The sequence below is a fragment of the Scyliorhinus torazame genome, chromosome 10 (genome assembly GCF_047496885.1).
Source record: "Scyliorhinus torazame isolate Kashiwa2021f chromosome 10, sScyTor2.1, whole genome shotgun sequence".
NCBI lineage: Eukaryota > Metazoa > Chordata > Chondrichthyes > Carcharhiniformes > Scyliorhinidae > Scyliorhinus > Scyliorhinus torazame.
The window spans coordinates 142679560-142699806 of NC_092716.1; the positions used below are offsets into that span (position 1 = coordinate 142679560).

The window sequence follows — 20247 nt, forward strand, 5'->3', positions numbered from 1 at the left end:
TGGATGTGAACAGGAAGAGGAACCTGGGCAGTAAGTTCATCATGATCGTCTGCACTCGGAGAGAGTGGGAGTGCGTCCCACCTCTTCAGGCCCTCCTTTACTTCCTCCACCAGATTTGTCAGGTTCCATTTGTGAACTTGTGTCCAATCGTGGGCAATTGGGATTCCCAGGTAGCGGAATTTGTTTTGGGCTTGGTTAAATAGCAGTTCCTCCAGCTCAACCCCATCTCCCTTGCGGGTTCACTGGGAAGATTTCACTCTTGCTCAAGTTGCATTTGTAGCCTGGGAAGACTCCAAACTCCTTCAGAAGCTTCATGATCCCCTACATGCTGCTTTGTGAGTCCGAGATGTAGAGGAGCAGGCAATCCGCATAGAGTGAGACTCTGTAGTCATCCGCATAGAGTGAGACTCTGTACTCTCTGTCCCCTCTCTGGATCCCCTTCTAGTTTTTTGCCGTACTGAGGGAGATCGCCAATGGTCCGATCACCATGGCAAATAGCGGGGACAGGGGGAATCTCTACCTTGTGCCCCTGTGCAGTTGGAAGTATTTAGAGCTGGTGGTGTTGGTCTGCTGCGACCAACTGTGGCACGCAGTTCTCCAGTCTGTATCTTTGCATCTACATTGAGCAACGGAGTGGGCCTGTAGGTTCCACTTTCAGTTTAGCCTTTGTCTTTCTTTGCTTTCAGTGAGGTTGAGGCTTGCTGGTGAGCCTGTGGACATCCCCCGCAAATGTGGGGCCAGTGCTGGCGCAAATTCTTTATAGATGTCCTCTGGGGATCCATCTGGCCCCGGGGCCTTCCCCATCTGCATGAACCCAATGCTTTCCATGACCTCATCCCAGTTCTAGTGGTGCTTCAAGCCCCCTTTACTCGTCCTCTCCTGTTGCTAACTTTTGGTTGGCTCTTAATTCGTAATTTGCTCTGTTTGTTTAACCTTTGCTCTAGAGTCGCCAGGTATCTTTATGATACCGCCACGAGGTTCAAGTTCAAGTACTGATCGATAACTCAACACACCAATTAGTAAGATTCAAATCAAAACACATTTACTATATACAGTAAGTCACTACTTATGCATATAACTCTACTTTCTAGACTATTTCTATCACTAAAAGGCCTATAATTAGCTTCGGAATTGGCCTACCAGGTCAGGGGAACAAATGGCCTTTCGTTCAGGTCCTGAGTCTGCAGGATTCAAAAGCTAGTATGGACTTGTAGGTAGGAGTGCCTATCTCGTAGCGAGCGTTGACTGGAGACTTATTTGGTTGGTGCGGCAGCTGGGCAGTTCACTCTCAGGGGTTGATTCGCGTTGTTGAGTGACCCTGCCAAGAAGACCGATTTGAACTTGGGGGGCTTTACTTTATAGTCCCCGGGGCTTCCCGCCCTTCGGGGCGGACCCCGTATCTGGTTCCAAGTGATTGGACTACGTTCCGATCACTGGGATCGATTTCTCCAATACTGGAGCGGTGTCCTGATCGCTGGGCGGTCCCTGAGTGTCCGTTGGCCTTCCTTTGTCTTGGCTCCTGCTGGGGCCGAGGAGTCTGGCTTGGCCCTATTCACCTTGAGTGTTTCAATTGTGCCCGGGGATCGCTCTTAATATGCAAATGGCTGCTGGTTTCAGTGCTGTCTGGGCTTTTGCAAGTTCTAATACACAGGATATCGGCACTTGCTAGTTTTTGCCTATGTTGGCTGAATTTCCCTGTAGTCTTTGCGGTTCTCCATTCTAAGTCGGGAAGCGGTCAACCCAGGTGGCTACACTCCCACGACTGGACGTCCAGTCCGTCAAGGAACCACTTCATCCTCGAGTCCTGTTCAGGAGGCTTGGAGGTGTACAGTTCCCGGTCCAAGGCCTCAAAAGCCTCGTTGATCTTTACCGGCTCAGTTAGAAATCTGCCATTGTTATCCTTGATCTGAGCTATTTTCCTTGTGGCTGCCTGCTTCCCCAGCTGGTGAGCCAGTAGGCGGCTGGCTTTGCCTCCATGTTCGTGGAAAGATCCCTGTGCCTGGCGGAGTTGGTGCACTGTCTTCCTGGTGGAGAGCAGGTCAAAGTCCATTTATAGCTCTTTCCTTTCCACCAGAAGCTCTGTGGTCGGGGCCTCGGAGTATCGCCGGTCCACCTCCAGTAGGAAGTCGATTAATTGTTGTCTAGCCATCCTCCTGGCTGTCTCTACGTGCTTTATAAACAATAATCTCACCCTGATCACAGCCTTCAGCGGCTTCCAGAAGGTGGAGGGTGAGACCACCCCATTCTAATTGTTGGTAATGTACCCGTCTATGGCTTGTGGTACTTTATCGTGAAATGCCTTCTCGCAAGGAGAGCTGTGTCCAACCTCCATGGGGGGCGATGGGCACTGCCCATCTCCAACCTCCCTTCCATGAAATGTGGAGCATGGTCTGAGATTATGGAATATTCTGTTCTTACTATCACTGTGTCATGTGAGAGTACTTTTAAAAAAATGGGTGTTTAAGAAATGTACCTTTAAGAAATGGGTGTTTATCAGTGAAGTCAGAGTGTGGGTGGAGATGGGCTGTCTGTCAGCTTTTTACTTTCGTTTTAGGCCGTTTGCTGCAAGGTGTGCTTTAGTTTTGTTTTCAGTGTTGGAGCTGAAGCCAGACAGAGCAGGTGTACTGTTGATCTCTCTGCCATGAAAAGACTGTCTCTTAATCATTTGGTGAATTCAGAATTATAAATGTTCTGAGTAGGGATTTTAACCTAACATGCTTCTGTTAAAGGTTATGTTTTTTGTAAGTCTTCTGGATGTTAAAAGGACAGCATACGCATTACTTAGTGTCGTATTCTTTGGGGGTTGTATTTTAATTAATGGTTGCTAAGAAGTTCACTGTATGTTTTAAAAAGGTTAACTTGAGTTCATAGAATAAACATTGTTTTGCTTTAAAAAATACTTTTCCATTTCTGTTGTACCACACCTGTAGAGTAAGCCGTGTGCTCCCCATACCACAATCTATTAAAAGTTGTGGGTCAGGTGAACTCCATGATACACTTTGGGGTTCTCTAAACCCTGGCCCATAACAAATTGGGGGGAGGTGGATAAAAGTCAATCTAATGGATTGACTTAGTGAACTTAAAGACAGTGAGGGGTGAGCATATTGTGGGTGCTTTTCAGGTGTGGTATTCTAGTTTAAGTGGTGAGTGTATTGTGGACAATGGCTCTTTCAGAGTCTCTGAAGTTTTTGGGGGTGGAGACGGTCACACGCAGTACCTAACGGACAGAGACTAAAAGCAGACTGTTAGATTTGGTAAAAAACATTGCAGTTAACATTACCTAACAAAATGCGAAAAGATGAGGTAATTATGGCGGTGGTTAAGCATTTAAAGTTGCCCGAGATACAGTTTGACTCATTGGAAATGGCAAAACTTCAATTACAAATTAAACACATGGAACATGAGAAAGAATTAAAGCAGCTTGAATACGAAAGAGAGAGAGAGGAAAAAGAAAAGGAGAGAGAAGAAAGGAGAAAAGAAAGAATAGCCCTAGCAGAACAAAAATAAAGAGAAAGGGAGATACAGATCAGGGAAAAAGATAAAGAGAGAGAGTTTGAACTTCAGAAAATGGCCATGAAACATGAGTCAATTCAATTTGGCAGACATAAAGGGAAACGTAAGGTTGGATGATAGTGATGAGGATAGTGAGAAAGAGCGTCATAGTTGAAGGCTTGGTGGGAACCTATTTAAATATGTCCAAGCATTGCCAAGGTTTGATGAGAAGGAGGTGGAAGCCTTTTTCATTTCATTTGAGAAGGTGGCTAAACAAATGAAATGGCCACAGGACATGTGGGTATTGCTGATTCAAACAAAGCTGATAGGTAGGGCGAGTGAAGCGTTTGCATCACTACCAGAGGAGGTATCTGGGTCATATGGGGAGGTGACAAAATCCATCATGGGTACATATGAACTAGTGCCTGAAGCCTACAGACAAAGGTTTAGAATTTGAGGAAAAAATTTGGTCAAACATACATGGAGTTTGAAAGGCTCAAACAGAATAATTTTGATAGGTGGATGAGGGCTTTGAAAATAGACCAAACGTATGAAGCTCTCAGAGAAATTGTACTTTTGGAGGAGTTTAAAAATTCAATTCCTGATGTAGTGAGAACTCATGTGGAAGAACAGAGGGTTAAAACTGTGAGGTTAGCAGCAGAAATGGCAGATGATTATGAATTAGTTCATTAATCAAAGCTTGGTTTCCGACATCAGTTTCAGCCTGTGAGGGATAGAAACTGGGGACATGAGAAATACTCAAGTGGTAAAGGTAATCTGATGGTAGATAATAAGGAGAGTGCACCTCAGATTTTTTTTAAATCCAGGAGGGTGGAAGAGACATGAAAAGTTTCAAATGTTTTCACTGTAATAAACTAGGCTATGTAAAGTCACAGTGTTGGTGATTGAAGAAAAGCACTGGGAAGGCTGATGTGGTAAAACAGGATAAGACAGTGGGGTTTATGAAAGTGGTAAGGAAAGCCCAAGTGAAGCGAAGGAGGTGCAAAAGATTGTACAGCCTGATCAAGAGGTGATTGATAAGAAGGTGCCAGATCTCTTTAAAGAATTTACTTGTGTGGGTAAAGTTTACTCATGTATATCAGGAGGAGCAGGTAAAGAAGTCACAATTTTAAGAGATACGGGAGCTAGTCAATCTTTAATGGTAAGAGATGAGGAGTTATGTAGTTTGGGAAGAATGTTACTCGAGAAGGTGGTAAGATGTGGAATTCAGGGTGAGAGGAGTAGTGTTCAATTATATAAGGTAAGGTTGGAAAGTCCAGTGAAGAGTGGTGAAGTGGTAGTAGGAGTAATAGATAAACTATCTTATCCAGGAATTCAGTTTATCTTGGGTAATGATGTAGCTGGATCGCAGATGGGAGTGATGCCTACTGTGGTTGATAAGCCAGTGGAAAATCAGACAACTGAAGTGTTGAAGTACGAATATCCTGGGATTTTTCCGGATTGTGTAGTAACAAGGTCGCAAAGTCACAGGTTAAGACAAGAGGAGAAATCAAAGCGTGAAGATGAAGTTGAAGTGCAATTATCAGAAACGATTTTTGATCAGAGGGTTGAAAAAGAACAAGAACAGGTGGAGGATGAGGCAGATATTTTTAGTTCAGGATAATTGGCGGAGGTACAACAGAAAAATATAGAAATAAAACGGATGGATCAGAAATCATGCACGGAAGAGGAATCTGAGTGTATACCAGGGTGTTATTACCGTAAAAGTAATGTCCTGATGAGAAAATGGAGACCTTTACATATGCAGGTGGATGAAAAGTGGGCATAAGTTCATCCAGTAGTATTGCCGGTAGTGTATAGAAAGGAGGTGTTGCGAGTTGCACATGAGGTACCAGTGGGAGGTCATTTGGGAATAAGGAAAACTCAAGCTAAAATCCAAAAACATTTTTATTGGCCTGGACTACATAAAGATGTAGTTAAATTTTGTCAATCATGTCACACATGTCAAGTGATGGGGAAACCTCAAGCAGAGCTAAAACCAGCGCCCTTAATACCCATTCCAGCATTTGAGGAACTTTTTACAAGGGTCCTAATTGATTGCGTAGGACCACTTCCTAAAACGAAAAGTGGGAATCAATATCTTTTGACGATAATGGATGTGTCTACTAGGTTTCCAGAGGCCATTCCAGTACGTAATATTACAGCTGAAAAGATTGTGGAGGAATTACTTAAATTCTTTACTAGATATGGACTACCCACAGAAATAAATTGGATCAAGGATCGAATTTTACCTCAAGGTTATTCAAAGAAGTTATGGATAGCTTAGGAATAAAACAATTTAAATCAACTGCGTACCATCCAGAATCAAAGGGAGCGTTAGAAAGGTGGCATCAGACATTAAAGACAATGTTGAGGGCTTATTGTGACGATTATCCAGAGGATTGGGATAAAGGAATTCCATTCGTACTGTTTGCAATTAGGGATGCACCTAATGAGTCAACCAAATTTAGTCCTTTTGAACTAATTTTTGGTCATGAGGTAAAGGACCACTTAAATTGATTAAGGAAAAATTGGTGAGTGAGAAATCAGAACTTACATTATTTGATTATGTGTCAAATTTTAGGGAACGATTAAATAGAGCAGGTGAATTGGCCAGACAACATTTAAAAGTTGCACAAAATGTGGTGAAACGGGTAGCGGACAAGAAATCCAAAGTTTGTAGTTTTGCCTGTGGCGATAAAATGTTAGTATTGTTACCAGTGGTAAATGAACCTTTAAAAGCAAGGTTTTGTGGACCTTATCAGATTGAAAGGAAATTAAGTGAGGTGAATTATGTGGTAAAAACACCAGATAGAAGGAAGACTCACCGAGTGTGTCATGTGAATATGCTTAAAAGGTACTTTGAAAGGGAAGGGGAGGAAAAGGAGGAGGTTTTAATGATTCTAACTCAAAGTGACGAAACAAATCCAGATGACTGTGAATTTGACATACCTGAAATTAAATTAGAAAACGAGGGTGTTCTTAAAAATTGGGATAAGTTGTTGGGTTACCTTCCAGAGGAAAAACGGACTGACCTGAAAGAGTTATTGATATCACATGGGCAAGTTTGTGGAGATAAATTGGGAAGGACTAAAATGGCTATACATTATGTAGATGTGGGAAATGCTGTTCCAATTAATCAACAGCCATATAGACTTAACCCTTTAAAATTGGTACAGGTTAACAATGGGATTGAGAGACTTCCGGGTGCGGCGATGACCAGCTGAGTCGCATGTTTCGGCAGCTCCCGGTGAAACGGACCTTAGGGCTCTTGATAGGAGCCCCAGCGGCAATTTTGACAGCTAAAAACACTGTGCGGTAAACCAGAAGGGAATCCCCCCTGGATACGGATGAAAAAAGGAGGAGAAAGTGGCCGGATTGCAGTGGATCCTTTAGAACAGCGGCAAGGAAGGCAAGCAAAAACCAAGATGGCGTCGGAAGGTGGCAGTTTAACATGGGGCCCTGAACAACAAGAGTTCTTGAAATGCTGTGTGGAAGAGCTCAAAAAGGAAATGAAGAAAGAGCTGTTGGCCCCGATACTACAGGCGATCGAAGGGCTAAAGGAGGAACAAAAGACCCAGGAGCGGGAGCTTCGGGTCGTGAAGGCAAAGGCAGCCGAGAATGAGGACGACATACAGGGCCTGGTGGTGAAGACGGAGACGCATGAGGCACATCAGAAACGATGTGTGGAAAGGTTGGAGGCACTGGAGAACAATGCAAGGAGGAACAACCTGAGGATTCTTGGTCTTCCTGAAGGTGCGGAGGGAGCGGACGTCGGGGCATATGTGAGCACGATGCTGCACTCGTTAATGGGAGCGGAGGCCCCGGCGGGTCCGTTGGAGGTGGAGGGAGCATACCGAGTGATGGCGCGAGGACCGAGAGCAGGAGAAATTCCCAGAGCCATAGTGGTGAGATTCCTCCGTTTTAAGGATAGAGAAATGGTCCTTAGATGGGCAAAGAAAACTCAGAGCAGTAAATGGGAGAACGCGGTGATCCGCGTTTATCAAGACTGGAGTGCGGAGGTGGCGAGAAGGAGGGCGAGCTTTAATCGGGCCAAGGCGGTGCTTCATAAAAAGAAGATAAAATTTGGAATGCTGCAACCGGCAAGACTGTGGGTCACATATCGAGGGAGGCACCATTACTTTGAGACGGCGGATGAAGCGTGGACTTTTATTGTGGAAGAAAAACTGGAATGAGCGGGTTATTAAAAAGAACGTTTGAACAAAGTGGTGGGGCGAATGTGGGGGGCGAAGAGGGGGGTTAAAAAGGGGGGAAAGAGGAATTTTATGTACTAATCCTGCGATGTGGTAACTTTTCTCTCTTCCACAGGTGGTGATGGGGGAGGAGGGGAGGTGCAGGAGATGGGGCATTGGCCATTGGGGGCGGGGCCAAGGGAGAAGCGCGGGCTTGGTGCCCGCGCTATGACAATCATGTCGGGAATAGAGAAGCAGGAAGGAGGGGGCGTCGCACGGTGCGAGCCGAGGTCACGGAGGGAAGCCGAGGTCGGCCAGAGTTTGCTGACTTCTGGGAGCAACATGGGGGGAGTAATTACGCTAGCGGGGGATCTAGCGGGGGTGGGGGTGGGAGGGGGGAATTACTGGGTTGCTGCTGCTGGGGAGAGGGGGGAGCTGGTATGGGAGGGGATGGGCGGGGGGGCACCGCCTGGGGGAGATACAGCTGCGTGGGAACCGGGTGAGGAGCTGGAAAAAGGGGATGGCTAATCGACAGGGGGGGGGGGGGGGGGGGGGTAGGAAGCCCCCCAACCCGGCTGATCACGTGGAACGTGAGAGCTGAACGGGCCGATAAAGAGGGCACGGGTACTCGCACACCTTAAGAAACTTAAGGCAGATGTGGTTATGTTACAGGAAACGCACCTGAAACTGATAGACCAGGTTAGGCTACGCAAAGGATGGGTGGGGCAGGTGTTCCATTCGGGGCTAGATGCGAAAAACAGGGGGGCGGCTATATTAGTGGGGAAGCGGGTAATGTTCGAGGCAAAGACTATAGTGGCGGAAAACGGGGGCAGATACGTGATGGTGAGTGGCAAACTACAGGGGGAGACGGTGGTTTTGGTAAACGTATATGCCCCGAACTGGGATGATGCCAATTTTATGAGGCGGATGCTAGGATGCATTCCGGACCTAGAGATGGGAAAGCTGATAATGGGGGGAGATTTTAATACGGTGTTGGAACCAGGGCTGGATAGGTCGAAGTCCAGGACTGGAAGGAGGCCGGCAGCAGCCAAGGTACTTAAAGATTTTATGGAGCAGATGGGAGGTGTAGACCCGTGGAGGTTTAGCAGACCTAGCAGTAAGGAGTTCTCGTTTTTCTCCTATGTCCATAAAGTCTACTCGCGAATAGACTTTTTTGTGCTGGGAAGGGCGTTGATCCCGAAGGTGAGGGGAACGGAGTATACGGCTATAGCCATTACGGATCACGCTCCACACTGGGTAGACTTGGAGATAGGGGAGGAAACAGGAGGGCGCCCACCCTGGAGAATGGACATGGGACTAATGGCAGATGAGCGGGTGTGTCTAAGGGTGAGGGGGTGCATTGAAAAGTACTTGGAACTCAATGATAATGGGGAGGTCTAGGTGGGAGTGGTCTGGGAGGCGCTGAAGGCGGTGGTTAGAGGGGAGCTGATATCAATAAGGGCACATAAAGGGAAGCAGGAGAGTAAGGAACGGGAGCGGTTGCTGCAAGAACTTTTGAGAGTGGACAGAAAATGTGGGGAAGCACCGGAGGAGGGACTGTACAGGGAAAGGCAAAGGCTACATGTAGAATTTGACTTGCTGACTACGGGCACTGCAGAGGCACAATGGAGGAAGGCACAGGGTGTACAGTACGAATATGGGGAGAAGGCGAGCAGGTTGCTGGCACACCAATTGAAGAAAAGGGGAGCAGCGAGGGAAATAGGGGGAGTGAGGGATGAGGAAGGAGAGATGGAGCGGGGAGCGGAGAGAGTGAATGGAGTGTTCAAGACATTTTATAAAAAATTATATGAAGCTCAAGCCCCCGGATGGGAGGGAGAGAATGATGGGCTTTTTGGATCGGCTGGAATTTCCCAAGGTGGAAGAGCAGGAAAGGGTGGGACTGGGAGCACAGATCGAGGTAGAAGAAGTGATGAAAGGAATTAGGAGCATGCAGGCGGGAAAGGCCCCGGGACCGGATGGATTCCCAGTCGAATTCTATAGAAAATATGTGGACTTGCTCGCCCCGGTATTGACGAGGACCTTTAATGAGGCAAAGGAAAGGGGACAACTGCCCCCGACTATGTCTGAAGCAACGATATCGCTTCTCTTAAAGAAGGAAAAGGACCCACTACAATGCGGGTCCTATAGACCTATTTCCCTCCTAAATGTAGATGCCAAGATCCTGGCCAAGGTAATGGCAATGAGAATAGAGGAATGTGTCCTGGGGGTGGTCCACGAGGACCAAACTGGGTTTGTGAAGGGGAGACAGCTGAACACGAATATACGGAGGCTGTTAGGGGTAATGATGATGCCCCCACCAGAGGGGGAAACGAAGATAGTAGTGGCGATGGATGCCGAGAAAGCATTTGATAGAGTGGAGTGGGATTATTTGTGGGAGGTGTTGAGGAGATTTGGTTTTGGAGAGGGGTATGTTAGATGGGTGCAGCTGTTGTATAGGGCCCCGATGGCGAGCGTGGTCACGAATGGACGGGGATCTGCATATTTTCGGCTCCATAGAGGGACAAGGCAGGGATGCCCTCTGTCCCCATTATTGTTTGCACTGGCGATTGAGCCCCTGGCGATAGCGTTGAGGGGTTCCAAGAAGTGGAGGGGAGTACTTAGAGGAGGAGAAGAACACCGGGTATCTTTGTATGCGGACGATTTGTTACTATATGTGGCAGACCCGGCAGAGGGAATGCCAGAAATAATGCGGATACTTGGGGAGTTTGGGGATTTTTCAGGGTATAAATTGAACATGGGGAAAAGTGAGTTGTTTGTGGTGCATCCAGGGGAGCAGAGTAGAGAAATAGAGGACCTACCGTTGAGGAAGGTAACAAGGGACCTTCGTTACCTGGGGATCCAGATAGCCAAGAATTGGGGCACATTGCATAGGTTAAATTTAACGCGGTTGGTGGAACAAATGGAGGAGGATTTCAAGAGATGGGATATGGTATCCCTGTCACTGGCAGGGAGGGTGCAGGCGGTTAAGATGGTGGTCCTCCCGAGATTCCTCTTTGTGTTTCAGTGCCTCCCGGTGGTGATCACGAAGGCTTTTTTTAAAAGGATTGAAAAGAGCATCATGGGTTTTGTGTGGGCCGGGAAGACCCCGAGAGTGAGGAAGGGATTCTTACAGCGTAGCAGGGATAGGGAGGGGGCTGGCACTACCGAGCCTAAGTGAGTATTATTGGGCCGCTAATATTTCAATGGTGAGTAAGTGGATGGGAGAGGAGGAGGGAGCGGCGTGGAAGAGATTTGAGAGGGCGTCCTGTAGGGGGACTAGCCTACAGGCTATGGTGAGAGCCCCATTGCCGTTCTCACCGAGGAACTACACCACAAGCCCGGTGGTGGTGGCTACACTGAAGATTTGGGGACAGTGGTGACGGCACAGGGGAAAGACTGGAGCCTTGGGGGGGGTCCCCGATAAGAAACAACCATAGGTTTGCCCCGGGGGGAATGGATGGGGGATATGGAATGTGGCAAAGAGCAGGAATAACGCAACTGAAAGATCTGTTTGTGGATGGGAAGTTCGCGAGTCTGGGAGCGCTGACCGAGAAATATGGGTTGCCCCAAGGGAATGCATTCAGGTATATGCAACTGAGGGCTTTTGCGAGGCAACAGGTGAGGGAATTCCCGCAGCTCCCGACACGAGGTGCAGGACAGAGTGATCTCAAAGACATGGGTGGGGGATGGTAAGGTGTCAGATATATATAGGGAAATGAGGGACGAAGGGGAGACTATGGTAGATGAACTAAAAGGGAAATGGGAAAAAGAGCTGGGGGAGGAGATCGAGGAGGGGCTGTGGGCAGATGCCCTAAGCAGGGTAAACTCGTCGTCCTCGTGTGCCAGGCTAAGCCTGATTCAGTTTAAGGTATTACACAGGGCGCATATGACTGGAGCACGGCTCAGTAAATTTTTTGGGGTGGAGGATAGGTGTGCAAGGTGCTCGAGAAGCCCAGCGAATCATACCCATATGTTTTGGTCATGCCCGGCACTACAGGGGTTTTGGATGGGGGTGACAAAGGTGCTTTCAAAAGTAGTGGGGGTCCGGGTCGAACCAAGCTGGGGGTTGGCTATATTTGGGGTTGCACAAGAGCCGGGAGTGCAGGAGGCGAGAGAGGCCGATGTTTTGGCCTTTGCGTCCCTAGTAGCCCGGCGCAGGATATTGCTAATGTGGAAAGAAGCCAAGCCCCCGGGGGTGGAGACCTGGATAAATGACATGGCAGGGTTTATAAAGCTAGAGCGGATTAAGTTCGTTCTAAGGGGGTCGGCTCAAGGGTTCACCAGGCGGTGGCAACCGTTCGTCGAATACCTCGCAGAAAGATAGATGGAATGGAAAAAAGAAGTCAGCAGCAGCAGCCCAGGATCGGGGGGGGGGGGGAGGGGGGGGAGGAACCAGAAGGACTCTCAGGGTTGTTAATATATACTGTATAATATGTATAGGTCGTTGCTACAGATAATTATATATTGGACTGTTAAATTATATTTTTGGAGAGTGTTACTTGTGATAAGGCAGTTGCCAATTAGGGTTAGTTTTCATTTTTGTTATTTATTACTTATTCATTTTCTGTTTATAAAATAGGTCATTGTTATTTGTGTTGTTATAATATTGTGTAAAGGATGCACAATGTACTGTGTTGGTTGACCAAAAATTTTCAATAAAAAAACAATGGGATTGAGAGTATGCTTAAAAATGGCATAATTGAAGTGGGTTGCAGCCAATGGAGCTCACCCATCGTGATGGTACCAAAACCAGATGGTACCCAATGGTTGTGTGTGGACTATAGAAAGGTTAATGCAGTTACAAGAACGGACTCTTATCCTATCCCACGTTTGGAGGATTGCATTGAGAAAGTAGAACAATCAGCTTTTATTTCTAAACTGGATTTACTTAAAGGTTACTGGCAGGTACCTTTATCCGAAAGGGCGAAGGAGATTTCAGCTTTTGTAACTCCAGATGGTATATACCAATTCAAAGTTATGCCACATGGACAGAACATTTAAAACATCTGATGGAGTTATTCGATTGACTTCAGGAGGCGCTTTGGTGATAAACCTAGCCAAAAGTGAATTTGGAAAAGCCCAAGTCACTTTCCTTGGCCATATAATTGGACAGGGTCGAATGGTCACACGGGATGTGAAGACAACAGTTATTGAGGAGTTTCCGATACCCTCAAGACGATGGGAAATAATGCGATTTCTTGGCATGAGTGGATTTGATCGAACATTTGGGAAAAAATTTTATAGCGTGTTTGCTCAACTGATCGACTTGCTGAAGAAACATAGAAAATTTCAATGGACAGTGGAGTTTCAACAGGCATTTGACTGCCTGAAAGCTGTGATAACCAATGCTCATGTGTTGGAGAATTGCAAAGGACTCTGTGATCAGATTGAACTAAAGTATCTGACTTTAAAGAGAAATGCTGCGGCGTAGAGAAATGGATGGATCGTGCTGAGACCTTGTTCAAAGAGACTGTCAATCGAGACGGATTTCAGTTGGAAGAAGAATGGGGGAAAAAAATGGACTACATTATTATCCCTGTTTATGTGTGTTGTTTTTTGAAACGAGAACGTATATTTACTGTGTGCATTTCTTAAAGGATAGTGAAAAGGTGAAAAATGAAACCATCTTGAAGTTGATGGTTTTTTTTTCTTGGGGGGAGGTGTCATGTGAGAGTACCTTTAAGAAATGGATTTTTAAGAAATGTACCTTTAAGAAATAGGTGTTTATCAGTGATGTCAGAGTGTGGGTGGAGCTCGGCTGTCTGTCAGCTTTTTACTTTTGTTTTAGGCTGTTTGCTGCAGGGTGTGTTTTAGTTTCGTTTTCAGTGTTGGAGCTGAAGCCAGACAGAACAGGTGTACTGTTGATCTCTCTGCCATGAAAAGTCTGTCTCCATCATTTGGTGAATTCAGAATTATAAATGTTCTGAGTAGTGACTTTAACATAACGTGCTTCTGTTAAAGGTTATGTTTATTGTAAGTCTTCTGGATTTTAAAAGGACAGCATACGCATTACTTAGTGTTGTATTATTTGGGGGTTGTATTTGAATTAATGGTTGCTAAGATGTTCACTGTGTGTTTTAAAAAGGTTAACTTGAGTTCATAGAATAAACAATGTTTTGCTTTAAAAAATACTTTTCCATTTCTGCTGTACCACACCTGTCGAGTGGGCCGTGTGCTCCCCATACCTCAATCTATTAAAAGTTGTGGGTCAGGTGAACTCCATGATACACTTTGGGATTCTCTAAACCCTGGCCCATAACAACTGGATGCACCACTTTTTCTACTACAAAGAAGTCGATACGCGAGTATACCCGGTGTACCTGGGAGAAGAAGGAGAACGCCTTCATCCCTGGGTGTGTGACCTCCATGGGACCACTGCACCCATCTGCTCCATAAATGCATTGAGTTTTTTTGCCATGTTTGAATTCTTCCTGATTTGGGGTTTGAATTGTACACAGTTATGACGTCCCCTACAATGATTAGTCGGTGCGTATCTATGTCGGGGATTTCCACCATGGTCTTTTCTATAAATTGCGTGTCGTCCCAGTTGGGAGCATACGCATTATCCAGGACCACTGGTGCCCCGTCCAGGACACCGCTGACCATGATGTATTGCCCCCTGGATTTTTAATTGTCCTCGTCGCAGTAAATACCGTCCTCTTATTTTTTCATTTAAAAATAAATAAATTTAGAGTTCCCAATCATTTCTTTTCCAATTAAGGAGCAATTTAGCGTGGCCAATCCACCTAACCTGCACATCTTTGGGTTGTGGGGGTGAAACCTATGCAGACACGGGAAAATGTGCAAAACTCCACACCGACAGTGACTCAGAGCCGGGAATTGAACCAGGTCCTCAGTGCAGTAGGCAGCAGTGCTAACCACTGCGCCACATGCTGCCCCAACCGTCCTCTTACTTAACAGTATGGCTATACCCCTGAAGCAAGAATGATAAGTCTATCCCACCCATCACTTTCTTACCTGCAGTCAGACCTTCTCCCTCAGGTGCTTTCTTGGAGGAAGACTATATTGACTTTCATATTTTTCAGATGGGCGAAGACTCTGGATCCTATCACTGGGCAGTTAAGTCCCTGACGTTCCAGGTGACCATTCTGATGGGTTTCTGTCTCTTCCCTCCCTCCCCCACCCCCACCCTTTGGGATCAACCATACTTGTCTTGTGGATATCCCCTTTGTTAGGGGGCCATCCAAAATGGTCACGGTTACTGTACTCACTATGAGGTCGGGCCCATGTGCTCCAGGATTTCCCTTTGTCCAGAGGCCACCCAACATGGCCGCTAATTGTGTGTACGCCATGTGGGTGAGCCCCTGCACTCTGGGGTTTTCCTCTGTGAACCATTTTTCTTCCAGTTGCTCAGTGTGGCCAGCCTAGACCATACTCCCGCCCTTTTGTTTCCCTTACGGTTTTGCCTCCCCACCTCCCCGTCCCTTCTCCTCCTCCAACTTCCTATTGGCATTCTCCCCTAACTATCCACCTGTTGATGCTGTGCTGCCTCCCCCCACCCATTCGTAACGCCTGCCGCATGCTTTCCTGCTCGTGTATGTGGCTCCCCTGATTTGGTCAGTTTACCCTTCGCCTGCTACGTATCTTTCCCCTCTTCCTCCCCCTCCCCCTTTCCTGCGCTGCGCTGCCCTCGCCCCTTCCTTCCTATATTTTGGTTCCCCGGTTCAGAGGGAGGCAGTATAGTCCCACTCCAAGTGTGTCTTAAGTCCTTTTAGTCTTTTTATTCAATCTTTTCACTTCTGCTTTTGCAACTGTCTTCCCAGCCTGTTTTCCTGGATGAAGTTGTCTGCTCCCACTGGTTCTACGCCCCAGAATGTGACCCATGGTTTGGCCAAGTACAGCATCCCAAACCTCACTTTGTTTTTATACATGCCGCCTTGGCTCTGGTTTCCTGATATATTCTGATCTGGTGCCCTTTTTTGCAGGTCTTCGTTTGACTGGTCCAGCACAGGATTCTTTCCCAGTCTTGGTACTGGTGCATTTTGGTAATTATCGCCCTCGGCTGCTCTCCAGCCTTGGGTTTCAGCCGTAGTGGCCGGTGGGCTCTGTCTATCTCAGGCGGGTTGAGGAAGCTGTCCCTTCCCACCAGGTTTCCCAGCATCTGGGCCACATAATCTGTGGTTCCCTCCAGCTGTGGCACCATGACCGGTTCTCTTGATCCTCTATTTTCCCCTTTAGATTTCCCTGTGTCGCCATCAACCTTGCTATTTTGACAGTCTGATCACTTTTTTCGAGAGTCTCTTTTCAAGTTTCTTGATGCTGTTCCCCTGGGCCTTGAGTTGTTTCACTACTTTGTCCAGAGCCACCTGCATGGTGGCCAGGGCCTCCATGATTGTCACCTTGATTTTGGTTTTAATCTCCTCCATGAGCTCCCTCAGTTCTTTGATGAAGAGCTTCCTCCATCCACTCTCCAGTGAGGGGGAGCCCCATGTTCAGCTGGCTGGTCATTCCCGTTCTGGTGTGGCTGGTGCTCCTTCACCTCATGCGTCTGTCAACTTTGTTTGCTTCTCCTGGCTTATGCCACTTTTTGTTTCCTTGCTGACTTTGAAACATCATTCCTTGTGATGTTGTTGAATAGGGAGAGAGGATGTTTTTTTCTGTTCTAGTGGTTATATGCGATAGTGCCTAAAGGAGGAGAGCCACCTTTTCTGCGTTCGTTCAGCACATCCCCGTCAACAGAAGTGACCTGGCCCGGTATCCTAACATAAATTGGTATTTGATCGGGTGCCCTAACATAAATTGGGATCTGGTCTTGTATCCTAACATAAATTGGGATCTGGTCTGGTATTCTAACATAAATTGAGATCTGGTCTTGTGTCCGAACATAAATTGGGATCTGGTCTGGTATCTAACATAAATTGGGAACTGGTCTTGTATCCTAACATAAATTGGGATCTGGCCTGGTATCCTAACATAAATTGGGATCTGGTATAGAACATAGAACATAGAACAGTACAGCACAGTACAGGCCCTTCGGCCCACGATGTTGTGCCGACCATTTATCCTAATCTAAGGTCAACCTAACCTACACCCCTTCAATTTACTGCTGTCCATCTGCCTATCCAGGAGTTGTTGAAATGTCCCTAATGACTGACTCTACCACCTCCACTGGCAGTGCATTCCACGCACCCACCACTCTGTGTAAAGAACCTACCTCTGACATCTCCCCTGTACCTTCCTCCAATCACCGTAAAATTATGTCCCCTCGTGACAGCCATTTCCGCCCTTGGGAAAAATCTCTGGCTATCCATTCTACCATGCCTCTCATCACCTTGTACACTCCTATCAAGTCACCTCTCTTCCTTCTTCGGTCCAGTGAGAAAAGCCCTCGCTCCCTCAACCTTTCTTCATAAGACATGCTCTTCAGTCCAGGCAGCTGAACATAAATTGGGATCTGGCCTGGTATCCTAACATAAATTGGGATCTGGTCTGGAATCCTAACATAAATTGGGAAATGGTCCAGTATCCCAATATAAATAGAAATGGGGGTCTTTTAAAAAATGAAAAAATGTCTTTATTCATTTGAAGGATTTGGCCCTCGGTGGTTAAGCCAGCATTTATTACCCATCCCTAGTTGCCCTTCAGAAGTTGGTGATGAATTGCCTTGAACTACTGCAGTCCTTGAGGTGTAGTTACACCCACTGTACTGTTAGGGAGGGAGTTCCAGGATGTTTCCCCAGCCACAGTGAAGGAACGGCGATATATTTCCAAGTGAGGGTGGTGAGTGACTTGAAGGGGAACCTCCACGTGGTGGGGTTCCTAGATATCTGCTGCTCTTGTGGATGGTAGTGGTTGTGGATTTGGAAGGTGCTGTCCAAGGAACCTTGGTGAGTTACTGCAGTGTATCTTGTTGCTACTTTTCGTTGGTGGTCGAGGGTTTGAATGTTTGTGGAAGGGGGAGCAATCAAGCGGGTTGCTTTGTCCTGGATGGTGTTGAGCTTCTTGAGTGTTGTTGAAGTTGCACTCTTCCAGGCAAGTGGAGAGTATTCCATTACACTCCTGACTTGTGCCTTGTAGATGATGGACAGGCTTTGCGGGGGTCAGGAGTTGAGTTACTCATCGTAGGATTCCTAGACTTTGACCTGCCCTGGAAGCCACAGTATTAATATGGCTAGTCCCGTTCTATTTCTGATTAATGGTAACCCCCAGGATGTTGACTGTTGGGGATTCAGCGAAGGTAATCTCATTGAATGTCAAGGGGCGATGATCAGATCCTTTCTTGTAGATGGTCATTGCCTGGCACTTGTGCAGCGTGAATGTAACTTGCCACTTGTTAGCCCAAACTTGGATATTGTCCAGGTCTTGCTGCATTTGGACATGGACTTCTTCACTATCTGAGGAATTGCAAATGAATCGTAGTGAACAGTGTGCAGTCATCCGTAAACATCCCCACTTCTAACCTTATGATGGAAGGGGAGTCATTGATGAAGCAGCTGAAGATGGTTGGGCCTAGGACACTACCCTGTGGAACTCCTGCAATGATGTCCTAGAGCTGAGATGATTGACCTCCAACCACAACAACCATCTTTCTTTGTGCCAGGTAAGACTCCAACCAGAGTTTTCCCCCTGATTCCCATTGACTCCAGTTTAGCTAGCGCTGCCTGATGCCATACTCGGTTAAATGCTGCCTTGATGTCAAGGGCACTCACTGTCACCTCACCTCTGGCATTCAGCTCTTTTGTCCATGTTTGAACCAAGGCTGTAATGAGGTCAAGAGCTGAGTGATCCTGGCAGAACCCAAACTGAGCATCTGTGAGCAGGTTATTGCTGAGTAAGTGCTGCTTGATAGCACTGTTGATTACTCCTTTTATCACTTTGCTGATGATGGAGAGTAGACTGACAGGATGGTAATTGGCTGGCTTGGATTAGTCCTATCCCTTGTGTCCAGGACACCCCTGGGCAATATTGCCGGATAGATTCCAGTCTTGTAACTACTGGAACAGCTTGGTTAGGGGTGCGGCAAGTTCTGGAGCATAAATCTTCAGTACTATTGCTGGGATATTATCAGGGTCCATAGCCTTTGCAGCCGTTTCTTGATATCATGAGGAGTGAATCATATTGGCTGAAGACTTGACATCTGTGATGCTGTGGATCTCCGGAAGAGATCGAGGTGGATCACCCACTCGGCACTTCTGGCTGAAGATTGTAGCGAATACCTCAGTCTTGCCTTTTGCACATATGTGCTGGACTCTTCCATCATTGAGGATGGGAATATTTGTGGAGCCTCCTCCTCCAGTGGGTGCTTAATTGTCCACCATCATTCACGGCTCGATGTGGCAGGACTACAGAGCTTAGGTTTGATGCATTTGTTGTGGAGTCACTTAGCTCTTGTCTATTATTTGCTGCTTATGCTGTTCGGCACACAAGTAGTCCTTTGCTATATCTTCACCAGGTTGACACCTCATTTTTGGGTATGCCTGATGTTGTTCCTAGCATGCTCTCCTGCACTCTTCATTGAACCAGGGTTAATCCCCTGGCTTGGTGGTAATGATAGAGTGGGGGATATACTGGGCCATGAGGTTGCAGATTGTGGTTGAATCCAATTCTGCTGCTGATGGCCCACAGCGCCTCATGGATGCCCAGTATTGAGTTGCTAGATCTGTTCGAAGTCTATCTCATTTATCACGGTGATCGTGCCGCACAACAGGATGGCGGGTATCCTCAATGTGAAGATGGGATTTTGTCTCCACAAGGATTGTGCGGTGGTCACTTCTACCAATACTATCATGGACAGATACATCTGCGGCAGGCAGGTTGGTGAGGATGAGGTCAAGTATGTTTTTCCCTCTTGTTAGTTCCCTCACCACCTGCTGCAGTCCCAGTCTAGCAGCTATGTCCTTTAGGACCCGGCCAGCTCAGCCTGTGGTGGGACTACCGAGTCACTCTTGGTGATGGACATTAAAGTCCCCCACCCAGAGCATATTCTGCGCCCTTGCCACTCTCAATGCTTCCTCCAAGTGGTGTTCAACATGGAGGAATACTGATTCATTAGCTGATGGTAGCTGGTACCTAGTAAAATGCAGGAGGTTTCCTTGCCCATGTTTAACCTGCCATGAGGCTTCATGGGGTCAAGAGTTGATGTTGAGGACTCCCAGGGCAACTCCCTCCTGACTCTTTACCACTGTGCAACTACCTCTGCTGGGTTTGCCCTGAAGACAGGACATACCCAGGAATGGTGATAGTGGTGTCTGGGACATTGTCTGTAAGGTACGATTCTGTGAGTATGACTATGTCAGGCTATGTCAGGCTGTTGCTTAACTAGTCTGTGAGGCAGCTCTCCGAACTTTGACACAAGCCCCCAGATGTTACGAAGGAGGACTTTGCAGTGTCGGCAGGGCTATGTCTGCCTTGTCGCTTCTGGTGCCTGGTTCGATGCCAGGTAGTCTGTCCGTTTCATTCCTTTTTTGTGTTTTCATAATGGTTGAATACAACTGAGTGGCTTGCTAGACCATTTCAGAGGGCATTTAAGAGTCAGCCACATTGCTGTGGGCCTGGAGTCACATGTAAGCCAGACCAGGTAAGGTGGCAGATATCCTTCCCT

At 47.0% G+C, this 20247-nt stretch overlaps 1 protein-coding gene across 1 annotated transcript in view; it reads left to right on the forward strand.

Moving 5' to 3' along the window:
- The window catches only part of LOC140430953 (CD59 glycoprotein-like), a 138115-nt gene that overhangs the window by 13565 nt on the left and 104303 nt on the right, over positions 1 to 20247 (forward strand). Inside the window, exon 2 of the mRNA XM_072518791.1 lies at positions 945 to 1054. The gene's annotated coding sequence lies outside the window, so the exon portion shown is untranslated. The remainder of the gene's footprint in view (positions 1 to 944; positions 1055 to 20247) is intronic.